Source organism: Indicator indicator, chromosome 14 (genome assembly GCF_027791375.1).
Source record: "Indicator indicator isolate 239-I01 chromosome 14, UM_Iind_1.1, whole genome shotgun sequence".
NCBI classification, from domain to species: Eukaryota; Metazoa; Chordata; class Aves; order Piciformes; family Indicatoridae; genus Indicator; species Indicator indicator.
This window is the reverse complement of record NC_072023.1, coordinates 19,733,111-19,746,926: the sequence shown is the minus strand read 5'-3', so window position 1 is coordinate 19,746,926 and position 13,816 is coordinate 19,733,111.

The following is a 13,816-nucleotide window of genomic DNA, read 5'->3' as shown; positions in this document are numbered from 1 at the left end:
TATTGTGAGGAGCTGTAATATCCCAATGATTTTTTTAGGAGTTGGATTGCCTTCCACCCTGCAATATGATCCGCTGGAGGTGCATGGCTGTGCACATCTATGTGCTGAATGCAGACACACACACTGTGCATGTATTCCCAGTTTTGGTGAGGGTGAACAGAGCTTTAGAGAGAACTAGGATTTTTTTTGAAAAGCAATTAAGGATTTAAAGAATCATCTGAGTGTATGTGTAAGGAAAGCAGAGACTTTAATCTGAGTAAAGCATAAGGTTAGCTGTTATCTTTCATTGCCCTTGTTTAAAAACTGGTTCCAGGAGCCCATCTTTACAGCTAACCTTTATATTACATTTCAGTTCCCTGTTGGGAAACTCTGCTTCACTTATGAAAGTATCTAAAACATAAATTATTAGCAATAGAAAAAGGGGGGAGTTAACCTGCTCACCCCCACTTGCCCAAGACTCAAACCTAGTCCTTGGCCAAGGGAGCAAGTATATAGATCAGTTTTGTACGAGTCCAGCCTGTAGCAAGGCCAATTTTGGTGGAGTTATGCTGGGATTGTGTTGGTGAGGTGAATGGAGATGGTGAGTCATGGCTTGCTTCTTCACTCAGCTTTAAGGCTGCTTGGGCTCTGCCCAGCGTCCTGAAGGGTGTGTCATTAGCTGCTATCCATCCTACCTGTATGTTTTATTTTAACATCTAATGGGATCAGCCAAAAGTAGTTTGCAGTGATGTAGTTTAGTGCTGGGAAGCAGCATGGCCATGCACAGGCCCTTTCCAGCCTCTCGCGGCAGGGTCTGGAGTGCTGTGCCACCGACCAGCAGGAGCTGGGCAAGAGAACACCATGATGAGCTTTCCTCTTGTCTGAGCACTCACAGAATGGAAATGCAGCCTGACAAGTCTGAAGCTGTACATAGAAATAGATAGATAAACTCTGTTAGCCAGAGAAGCAGGTTTTAAATACATTAAAATATTTTATCCCATTATTTGTTTTGACCAATTGACCACAATATTAAAAATTCAATCATGGAGCAGCTGACAAGTGCAGTTGCCTAATTTTATTTAAGGGTTCTTCCCCCCCCTCCCCATTCCATTTTTCCCTCCTGTTAACGCTGCTGCCTGTGCCCAGACAGTAATGGGCTTCTTGTATGCCCACGACTGTTATGATCATGTAAATTTATTGGTGCTTAGAAGAAGCGAGCTATTAAAACATTACAACAACCATTACAGCCAGGCTCGTGTTGGCTTTCGCTCCCAATGAACATATGCTTCCGAGTGAATGCCTAAACTCTTATTTATGGATTTAATTTAATATGCGGAAAGAATTCAAAATTAAATTTTGTGTCTGCCTCCAGAGAGTGTCAGTGTATAATAACATGGTAATTTTTACACATCTTTATGAGAAATGGGAAAATTAATTCTTTCTGACAAGTTGTAATTATTCGACTTGGAACAGTTGCAGCTGAGCAGTTTGCATGCCTGTTGTCTGTTGTTGCATAGTGCAAGGGGAAAACGTGGGGATGGAGATATATTGTGTGTTGGAGAGTTTCTAATAGCTTCTGACATTTTAGCCCTCCATATTATCAGGGTACTCTTTAAAGGAGTGGGGAGTGTCATCAGCTGCCTGGCTGGGGACACATGTGGCAATGGACCCCCTTTCAGAAGGGGGAGTAGGAATTATTTTAGCCTCGCTGAGGAAGAGGCTCTCTCCGTTACTTTGCAAATGGTTAAAGCTGAAAGTGAGGCAGCATTCTTTATACTCTTCGGCTTCACTTTTTTTCTCCCCTTTAACAAAGATACAGGTGGAAGGAAACTGTTTATTTTAGCTGCACACAAGAAGAACTATCCTCTTTAAGTGTGTCCTCTTTCTCACCAAGATACATGACAATTGAAGTCACTTAGCACCTCTCAACCTCAGAGTCCCTAAAACATTAGGGTTCTTTTCCAGTGAGAATATTCAAAAATAAAACACACACCCCATTGAAACTTGAGCTTTCATGACAAATATTTTCATGAGGCTAAGTTTGTTCTTAGCTAACTTAACTTCTGTTTCAGAGTTTCTGCTGAAAGGTAGGACATGTTCATCACACAGAAGCCTGAAGCATCACTGGATGTATTAGATAAAAAGGAAATTTATTCAAGTGAATGAAGTGTGTATCCATGGCTTTGAAGGCAATCCTGGCAGTAGTGGGTGCTGCATTTTTTGTCCTTCTGGAATAGTCCCTTTGGGATAAACACATACTAAAGGCAGTGCTTAGGAAACATTTTATCAGGCACACATAAAAGGAAATAGAAGTGCCACAAATAAAACAGCACTGTGCTTACTTTTATTCCCAGTGACTTTCCGTAGCTGCACTAGCTAGAAGGGCGCTAATGGTTTAGAAGGTGCTGCTCTTTCCTGTAAGAGACTGAAAGAGTGATTACTTGGCATATGGAGATACCACAGTGTAGAAGAATTTATTTCTCCAAAATGTAGTGTGCTAGCTCTGATTTATGCCCTGAATGCAATCTGGGCTATTGCTTGAGCTAGCTAGTGCCAAAGCCTGTGAGTTCATAACACTTGGGGTTTGTAGCCATTTACCTTGAACCAAAGAATAACTCAGATTCTAAGTTCTTCCAAAGTCCCTTTGTGTCTGTAGGAGAAAGCCAACAGCCACTGCAGCACAGTGAGCTTAAGTGGGTCCTGGAAACTGCCAGTGGAAGATGCTATTGGTTTCATCCCAGCAAAAGTCTTTAGGGAGTCTGGGTCGTTGGGGTATTTAATAGATAAGTGGGTCCAGAGAGTTCTTGTACAAGGAAATATGCTTGTAAAAGATACTGGTATTATTCAAATTTCACTGGGAGCAATTCAGACCCAGAGATTTCAGACTCTTGAGATATCACTTTGTTTAGACCTGCACAGCCAGCTTGTCAACAAGGCTTAAAGTTAGGGATGGTAGTGAAGCAAAGGCTTCCCAGTTGGCACAGTGAGGGCACAGGATGCTTCCCTAAAGAGGTGCTTTGCTCCCTGCCAGGCTCAGGGAGCACAGGACAACAGCCATGGCAATGCACCCCAACCTCACCTGCCCTGGACTTGTGGTGACTCTTTTCCAAGTTCAGCAGTGTAAACCTCTACTTCTAGATGGATGTCAGGAGTCCCTGTTAATCAATGGTGAGAACAGGCAGTTTGCAAATTTGTCTAATCAACGTTAGATGCTAAAACAGTCTGGGTGAATCATGTCCAAAACTGTTTATTTCTCTTGCTTTTAACTCCCCAGGGAGTTACAGAGATGTAGAAATCGCATAGATCCTGTCTTAACGGACCAGAAAGAACAAAAAGTTGAATCTTCTATATGAAGATGTCCCCTCTCTTTCTTTTTTTCTTTATATATATTTTTTTTTAAATTTCTTTTCTTCTTCAAACCAGTGAAGGCTTTCTTTCCAGTTGCAGTGAGTCAAGCATTACACAAGTCTAACTTGTTATGAGAATTACTCTTTGGCAAGAACACATGCAGCTCTTGGACTATGCCTTCAGGTCTTCATTTTTCCTTTCTTCCAGAAAAGCTGCAATTTATTCCTGCTCCGGAGAAACCTCTCCTAACTGCTGTCATCTGGTATTCTGAGCCCTTTTATACCCTTTTTTTGCTGCTTTTAAGGAAACTCTGCTCAGATATCTTTCTTCCTGAGAACATGTTTTTCTTGCACCATACTCAGCCTCTGTGCTCAGGAAGATGAGTACCAAGAGATTGCTGTTTTAATCACAGAATCAACAAGGTTGGAAAAGACCTCAAGGATCATCAAAGTCCAACCTGTCACCCAAGACCTCATGACTACTAAACCATGGCACCAAGTGCCACATCCAATCCCCTCTTGAACACCTGCTGGGATGGTGACTCCACCACCTCCCTGGGCAGCACATTGCAGTTTATTTTGAACTACAACAGCAGACAAATTTAATAGTAAGGCAAAGCCTGGGCTTATTTAGCAAGACTTAAGAGCAGTTCTGTAATTACAAATTGGAAACAGAAAATAATTTATAAAAGGGCAGATAAATGCTGTCATTCTGTCTTTTACAACTGGAGATATTTATATATTGACTAGGTAGAATGTATATAGCATATAATATGCTTACATTTCTGTAACTGGTTAACTTCTTACCTCACTTAGAATCATCACCTAGAGAGGTCCCAAGTTGGTAAGAACTTGAGTCTTAGTAATACCCCATGACCTAGGAGTGTTTCCTTTGGTGTTCACTGTCCTTGTCTTGCATTTCCTCTCTTGCTTCTTGTTATTCTTTGGAATTAAATGCCAGGCTACCACTGTGGGGCTCATGGTATTTAGTCCCAAGTGTGTAACAGTGGCTTCCCTTGGTTCACATGGACTAACCAAGGCTTTCTGTGAACTATATGATTGCAAAAATGCTTTTACCATGCTTAGCTTGGAACTAAGCAACTGCTTTCAACCTTCTTTTATCTGTTCCCCTTATAAATGCATCCACATTAAGGGTGTAGGTAACAGGATGCTCTGTAAAACAGATTTTACAGTTTTCATCAAGGAGATGAAACAGGTGCTTAGTAGGTCCTCCAGCTGGTCACATCTGAAGATAGGTGTGCAGTCACACTGCTGAGGCAGCTCAGCCCAATTTCTGGTAGTTTTCCACTTTTCTGCTATGGAAGCTGTAGTCGAGGTCTGTAAATTCCCTTTGGCAAACAGCTGGCTGTGCTGTTTGAGGTGCATAAGAAGGGTAGTTGGGCATGGACCTTGTTTGCTGTGAGAGGAGATGGGAGCCCAGGGAGTTTGCTGTGCCTTTCTGTTGACTAACATGTGTAGAGAGTACTCAGTCCTGTCCTAGGTGTGGTGGAGTGGGAATGAGTGGGGGAAGAAATGGTGCAAGAGGAGTGTCTCGTGGGCAAGAGTGTATACTTTTTGTGCTGGGTTTGGTCTTGCAGTACGCATGAGTTGCATATAGAAGTATTACGGAGAAATCTTAACATCATCATAATTTTTGTCAAGTGGCTTCACCTTGTAAAAGCTTGGTCAGCTTTGATCTCAACTTATGAGTACTACTGTTATGAGACTTGTGCTGAGTGATACTTCTTTTTAACCCTTCTCCCCAAACGACCAAAAAAAAAAAGAAAAAAAAACCCAACAAACCACCCCCCGAAAAACCCCACCTAAAACAACCAGTCCCAAAATACCCCCAAACATCTTTCAGCTCTGAACTCCTGCTAGGTGGTAGCTTGAATAATATCCTTGTTCTATTAAGACAAATCCAGCTTCTGGGAGAGGTCACTGCTCACTAAATAACATTAATGATTCTTAAAATAAGGGAGCTTGTCCTTCCTATCTGAGCATGGGGGAAGAGAAACATTTTGAGAAGTCTTCAGGCTGTTCTGGAAAGCTTATGTGGGAGTACTTTCTAGAATTTGTAATCACCAGCATGGGTATAAGTGATAGAGAAGTAAGCAAAGGCAAATCACCAAAAGTGCTTCATTTTATTTATTCATTTATTTTTATTTCCAGCAATTGCCAAGCCTATTTTGAAATGTATTTTCATACCTGTTGCCTAATATACCCATTTTCTACTTAAGAAAAATTAAAAACTATTTTGTCTTGTGTTTTGAGAGAGAAGAGAGATTCTTTTTCTTTTTTTCCCCATAGCTTCTCAAGCTCTCAGTCACACGGGGCGTTTCTGACATTCCTGATGTGAAGATGAGTGCTGTTCAGTACGTTATGACCAGAGAGTTTTCAAATGGTATTTGTTGTCTTATCCAGAACTGCATCTCACAAGTGAAAATTTTACAAAACAGTCCTGGTTGCAGCAGTTCTTCTCATAAGCTGTTTACATTATTTGGGGAACAGACGGTGTTTTAGAACAAGATGTGAGGGCTTCAGAACTTTCCATAGTTCGTGAAACACAAATTGCCATTTAAATATAAGTGAGCTTTTATCTGTAATAATGCCTCCCTTCTGTGGGGCATTTTCCACAAACCCAGTTTCTCTGCACCATTTCTCTTTTTACAGATGGCACAGTGAGGCTCAGAGCTTAATTACTTCAGGACTCACAAAAGACAGCAGCAGATTTAAGGAGTAAATCATGTTTCTTGAGTTGCAGTCCAGTATTTGAAAATAACAGCATCTTTCTTTACTGTACTAGATCAAGTTTAATGATAAGTGGATAAGATAATCACCACTATAATAAAGAAATCTGCTTCAAATATGCATTCAGAAATTGGGAATTATTTTCTTTTTTCTCATGGTCAGTCACATGCTTTATGCTCTTCTAGAGTGATGCCCTTCAGAGATTTTCCTGTACTAAAAACATCCCATAAAGTATCACTAATCTTGCAAAATCTGGTCCTCTTCTGGTAGGTTTTGCTGACTGAGCAGCAAACTCGCTGCTGATTGTTCTGTGTCTTATGGCTGCTAAATTAATCTCTGTTTTCCTTCTGTAGAACAGAAATAACACCTACTTCTTTGGGGTGCGAGGTTTGATGAGTTGTATTGTGTCTGATGAGGTAAAGCACTGTAAAAGTTTTATCATGTTGCTTCTGCTTCTGGTTTCAGCACAATTCAGGCATGCTACAGAGGAGCTTTGCTGCGCAATAGCATTTATGGGAAGGGGTAGGAAAGCTTTTGAGCACACTGCTAAAATTCAGTCCAGGTTTGGAGCAGCAGGTTTTGTATATCCTCATCTATTTATGACTAGGACCAAGCACCATCCTGACTCCTTCCTAGTCTGAAGCTTTGAAACTTGGCCCCATTTTTTATCCAGTGACAAATCTTGTAATTCAGGCCCGGTTAGGATTTCAGCCTACCAATTCCTGCCCTACTCTCCCTTGCCAATAGGTAGCATTTCTACCAGCCTCCCAACACTGCCCAGATCACATTTCCTTTTGCATGTCTTTTTTGGTTCTGCATATTAGAACGTGATTAAAATCATTATATCCCTATCTATATCTTGCTGTCTGTTTTCCTTTTAATTAGGTTGTAAAACAATTAGTTACCACCATGTCTCTCTCTTCCCCCCTCTGTTTTTTTGTTGTTTTTTTTTTTTCTGACTCCCCCAGTGAGCCCAGAGCTGTTTGTTCTCCCTGGGCAGGGAGGAGGGGGTCCCACTGTCTTGCTTTATTTACAGCAGGGTGAAGGTCAGATATAAACAGTTTTTGTTCTTGTGCTGTTGCTTTCTTTTGTGACCTATCCTGCATTGTTTGGCTTTTTTCCTCCCCCGTGCTTTGAAGTGCCGCACACCAGGTGTTCCTGTTCTGAATTACACATGAAAGGACCACATCCCTGGACTAATTAACTAGTAAACTGCACCCGCCTCCCCTGGGTTTAATTGATGCTGCTCTTAAAAGGGGAAGCCAGTTTCTTATTCCTCCTGATTTCACACCGTAGTCATCTCCTCTTTATCTTCCTAAATATGGAAGATACTCTTGAATTTCTCATTCCCAGGCCATGTGTTACTTAATATGTCTTCTCATTTCACAATTAATAAAACAATTATCTGGTACAAATTTTTTAAGAGAAACCTTCCATGTTCTTTTTATTTTTCGCCATGACTCCTAATTTCTTTGTGCCTGGCAGTTGCAGCCTCTCTGGGGAGCGCAGTGTGCAGAACCACAACACTTTCTGAGAGCTGGAAGATCCAGTGTCTTGCTGCTAATTATTTTCCTTGATTGTCTTGACCCAACAAAAGCATTGGTGTATACCAACATCTTCCATGGCTCACAGTTTCTTTCCTGGGGCAACATTTCTTACAGTGTAATGAGCAGGAGCGTTTGTGATTTCTTTGTTAGGCCCAGTGGTAGCACACCAATACGTGTTTGGCTGTGCTTTGTGGCAGGGTGGGGCCTTGTTGATGGCAGAAAACTGCGCAGTGATCAAAACCAGTTTAAAATCAGCAAGCCTAAATTAAAGATACTCATTTCTGTGGGCCCTCCAAAGCTGCTCAGTGCAGATTTATCTTAAGTTAATAAAGACCCATCTTTGGCTGAATGAGGGCAGAGTGCCAGGGAAAATGACACTGTTGTCATGTGGCGGTCACTGTGCTGTTTATCCAAATTGGGGTGTGTGTATGTAATGCTTCTTTTGCTCCAGCTGTGTCCTGCAGCAGCCAGAGGACATCTTGGGCTGGGACACAGATGGCAGCCCCTTGTGTGTTTGCAGGTGCTCGCTGTGCACCCAGACTGCTGGGCAATGGGAGCTGTGGTGCAGCAGCCTGGCCAGTAACTCAGCACATCATAAATGATATGCTGGAGTTGCACAGATGTGCAAAAACAAGCATTGTAGTCAGGCTCGAGGACCTACTGTGGTTTTGGGGCTCACTGGTACTGGGATGGAGGCAGCTCCCAGACTGGCAGTGCTGGCAGGTGGAGAACCACCTCACACAAACATTTGTATAATGGTTTATTAATTTTAGACTTTCTTGCCCTTGAATGCAGTGTCTGTGTCTTGCTAGTGCTCTGACATTTTGAGGTGTTGAGGATGATTTCATTTCCAGATTTTCTTCAAAGGGTACAAGTTTGGGTTTATGGTTAGGTTAGGCTTGTCTGTCTTCTGTACTTACCATGAGCTCCTGTATCCTGTGTTAATTGAAGTCCAGTGACGTCTTTCCACTGACTTCAGTGGAAGCCAGTCCCTATTCATTTGATTCAAATTGTTTTCAACTCAAAATGCAGTTTCAGACTTAACAGTTTCATGAAATAGAATTCAGAATATTAGCAGAAAGTGAGTGGGATGCAGCAGACTTTTTACATACTTAAAAGACCTTCTCCTTTCAGGGTAGATGCCATAGTGTAGGTATTAGTGTATCACATACCTGCCTCTTTCTTGGGTAGGGAGAGGGAAAGGCAGAGGGAAAACTGAAGCACTTTGCAGGATACGCGCATAGGATTTCAGAGGTAGGACCTGAATATTGGCCAGAAGTGTATTTCTTCAAGGTAAAAGATGTTTCTTGAAAACAGTGTTGTCTTAGGAACAGCTTGGGGCCAGCTTGGTGTGGCCAAGCTTTGCTGGTAGTGCTGTAGAGTTTTGGATTACGGACTTGATGGTGTTGACATCACATAGAAAGGAGAACACGATGCTCGCCTTGGCAATCACAGCTGTTAAGTGTTTATGTGAATGAGGTCTGTGGTGGAGCTGCCATCAGCTTTTGTTCTTGAAGATCCAAGAAGATGCACTACTCTTCCTCCCCACCGCACATAAGTTCTCTGCTGTTGATAAAAAGAATTATTTTTTTGTTGGCAGTGGCCAGCAAAATCATCACTCTATTCTCCCTGAGGAGGGTGAATTTTACACTTCTGTAGGGTGCAAAGTGACTTTAGTGGATCATGCCATTTTATAGAGCATAATGGGACCTTAGGCTTGGAGTAAGCCAAGTAGCTGACACTGGAGAACAGACCTCAGAGCAATTAATTGTAAACTGACTAAAGCTTGTGTCGAAGACGAACTGAACTTTAATTAACATGCAGCTTGAGACAGGCATTTTTGTACTTTGAAGCAGCTATTTTAAAACACATGAAATAAAGCAGTGAATTCACTGAATTTTAGCAGAAGGTAAAGGTAGAACTTTGGCCTTTATAAGCTTCATAGCTCTATTGAAATCAACACCTTGTTGTCTTGATTTAAATAGCTTAGTCTGGAGCCTCTTTTGCATTACGTTTGATCGTTTAGATTTAGTATTTCCTGAATTCTTAAATTTATTTTAATCAATTTTTGCTAACATTTGCAATAAATTCCTTCATAGGGAAATTTTGCTTTAAAAATACCTTTAGCCTGGTTTTGCTTATTTCTTATCTTATTTTATAGCAAGGATGTTTTCAGCTTAGGGCAGATAGAAATGAAAACTCTGAAGAAAAATAAAAAAAGGGAAGACATTTTATTGCCAAAAAGCACTGGTATAATTCAAAAGCACCTCTTGCTAAATCATTTGTGAGTGTCTCATCAAAAGCATGGGATATGGTTTTGTTAGCGCAGATCGGGTCTTTGAGAATGGTTGTCATGCACTTTTTTAATCTTAGTCATTTTAACCCTTTTACAGTTCTTTCTACCTTTCCCTCAGAGCTCTGATGTTCTGTAGGGTTTTTTTGCTGCTTTCTCCTTCAAAGGCAGGTTTGCCAGTGTTTTTGTGATTAACTTTTATATATCTGAGTTTTTCAAAACTCTATCAGGTTATAGTGTACTGTTTAAAAGCCCATATTCATCTTTTTCTTTTTATTAATCCTGCCTTTATAAAAAGTCTTGTCATACCTTGTTTACATTTCAGCTTTTATTTCATTTCATCATTCAGAAAAAGGAAGAAGATACCAGAGCAGAATCTCAAACTTAAGAGAAAATGTGCAGTGGCCTCTGTTGTTCTTGCAATCTGGCTGCTAGCTGGGTCACCCCACTTCCTTTCAAAGAAATCTCAGTCACAGCTAACTTTTTTTTCTGACTGTTTTACATTTCCTTATCTCTCAGTTACAGTATCTAGAAATATGACACAAAAGCATTAAAAAGGAGAAGGATATGTGGAATTTTTTTGTTGTTGTTTAAAGAAGATGCAATGTTTCTGCTTATAAAAGATACATAAGTTATATTTTGAAAACATCCCTTCTACCCTAAGTTTAAATGTAAGGCTAGCAAATGTTTGGCATTACCATTTTTATAATGGTTGCAGAAGAGGCAAAGGCTAGTATAGTTTAATATGTAGAAAAGCAATGCATAGTTACTGTTGTGCTGCTGGATTTCAATAAGAGTTAATATTTTAGATATAATTGCATTTTGACACTTTCCATCTGGCACTTCTCCCTGAATGTGTCCCATCTTCTTCTCATCTTTACTGTCTCATGGTGCCCACCCTCCAAATCATCAGGCCGTGGAATATCATGAGGAGAATGCACCGAGCTCTCACTTGCACTTGAATGAAAGAACTGATTTGTTAATTTGATCTCTTTTTAAAAAGAAGACCTAAATTAAGTATTATCTTAATCAGCAATAAAATACATTCTTTCAATTACTCGTTTCTCTCACTTATTAAAAGAACTCTAAATAGTTTCAGTGAGTATTGTTGTAATTGTTTCCTCCTTTGATTTTCATTTCCTTAGTTGTCATCATCTGGCAGCGGCAGCAGCTGTAAAGCAAATCTTTCAACAGCCTTGTTAATTGTGTTGAAATTAATCTGATATTAAAAACCTTATTGATATACAGATTCATGTGCCTTAATGTGCTTGTGTGTATGCCTGCTCACCTCTTCTACCCAGCGTGTTCTGCTGCAGCTCATGCTGACCTAATGTGCAGGTTGGGTCATTATCTCCGCTTGCCCATGAGGATTTGCACGTTCCTGTGGGGTCAGATTTCATTTTGGTGCTCTTATCAAGTGCATGGAAATACAGAAGCTTACATGAAATATGCTTATGGCTTTTACATCTGTAAGAAGCATTTTTCAGCCAATCTATCTTCCTTTATTGCCATAAATCAGGATATAAAATTTTAAGGAGCTAGGTGCCTCAAACTCACATCTCCTGAAATACCAACTAGCTAGTGGCCAAAGGATATTACCAAAATAGACATGATGTCTCTTGAGGCTTTCAGATAAGCTGAAAGTACATATTGACGTCCTTGTTTTCCTGGGAGGAAAGCTTCTTTATCGGCTAAAAAATTCTAAAAGTAGATTTACATGCTAAATAATCTTTTGTAATAAGGGGGGAAATTAATATTATGATAGTTTTCCACAACTCCAAAAGAATACTGGGCAGGGGCAGGGAGCAACAGTCTTCCTGTGGTTTGTTCTCACTGGCATCATATGCCACTAAACAAATGAAAAAGTTACTGTTAAATAAAGAAGCGCTAATGTACACTGAATACAATTGAAGAATAAATTCTCTTTGTGTTCCTCCTTGTGGTCATTCCAGCTTTTGTAGTACTGGTGGTTATTAATTTTAACGTTCTGTCTTAATTTCCAGGCTGTAGTCTGTACATCTCAATTGTGCTGCCTGCAATAAAAGGTTACATCTTTCTTCCTGTCTTAGATATCAGCGCTGTGGTAAAGAGCAGCATCCTCTCAGCGTGTTGGTGAAATGATAACTTCACGTAATGATGTGTAAGTGCTGCAAAGTGCTTTGCATTTCTTTAGGATAAGCGGTGGCATGGAAGGATAACATCATTTTAAAGATGGTAAAACAACAGGTTCTCTATGCCAATACAAGTGGCAGAGGCAGGTGTAGCTTTTCAGTTCTGGTGAGATTTGGGTCAAGTTCTTAAAAGAAATTCAAATTGAGGCTGTCCTTTCTGCACATATATCTGTCAGTAAAGTGAGCAGCAATTCTGTTGTGAAGGGGAACTTTGGGTGCAGAGCCCCTGCACTCGCTGGCTTATGACTAGAGGTAGATTGCTGTTTTTGTTCTTTAAAGCTGCTATTCAGTGGCTGTTAGCCCAATGGAAGATGAAGGCTCGGTGTTTTCTTCCTCTTGTACTGTTGCATAATGTCAGAAATCTGGGGAAGAAACTTCACGTGCTGTTCAGGCTTGTGAATACCTAAAAAGAAGTTACAACAATAGTTTTGTATGTAGGGTTGTTCTTTATCTCATTGCTTGCTTAAATTAACAACATAAGAAAGAAAAAGAACTGTACTGAAAATGCTATTTGGGAGTCATAAATAAACTCACCATGAAAACCCCAGACTCAAATCCCATTGGGACAGGTTTAGCCTTTCATCCCTGTGAGACAGATAAATTGAGTTCTGTGATTGTGAGTATCATGCAGCTTACAACCAGGGTTCCTTCTGGATGAGAGTTATAAAATCAGTGTCCCATCTTTCATGCATTGACAGCAGACTGAGATTTTATCTTACCAATGATGATTCTTATTTGTGAGACTAACAGTTCTTCCTTCTACTGCCTGCAAGTTTCGAGTGATTGCATGTGCTGTATATATTTGTAAAAGGTTTTGTGTTTGTGAGCTGAAAATATAGGCCATAGTATTAAATTATATAATGTAAAACACAAAACCAGTCAAGAATTCATTCCCATTGTGAAGCACAGTTTTTTGCCAGTGACTACTCATTCAAGCTCTGAACATCTAACTTGAGCAGAAACACCAAAGTGGAGAGCAAAAGCAACCCTGTGCTAAGACACATCTTCAATCTTTGTGCTGAAGTAATATGCATATTCAAGCCAGCCCTGAATTCATTCAGTGCTGCTAGCAGGGTAGGTGTGGGTGCAGTCTAATGCATACGAAGGCAACTTTCCTTAGACGTGATAAAAGAAGCAGGGGCATGCTGGAGTATTAAATTTGCAGCCATGGGTGAAACTGCATGTGAATGCACATGATGGCAGAAGGTAGCTTTCTAAGTATAGGTGATACGGGCTGCAGGAATTTGTTCCACAAATTGTTTGGGATTGATAAAAATGCTACAAGGCAGTGCTGCTGAGAATGAGACGTTTCTTTTCCTCAACTTCCAGGGGCTTTGCATTCTGTCCTGTATGAACAGAAAATATTACTGGTCTTGTGTTTATGGTGTTATAAGATGACAGGAAGGAGATGTTCCAGGGTGCTACCTACATGTCAGTTGTTATTTGTCAAGTAAAATTCATCTCCTGTTGATCCAACAACTTCTCTTTTAGATGCTTGAGCTAAATTAATCACTTAAACTTGTTTTATTGTGAATAGATACAGATGCATATGTGAACAGTTGTTCCTGTCTATCTTAGATGACTGTTTTCTTGGAGGCTCTCTCCCTCTATGTTCATTGAAGGAGTAATTGATCGAAATTAGCCCTTTCAGATTGTCAGGACCAGAAAAGTCCTTTAATTGTTCTTCTTGAGTCTTTGTATCTACCACTTAGATTTTACAAAACAAAG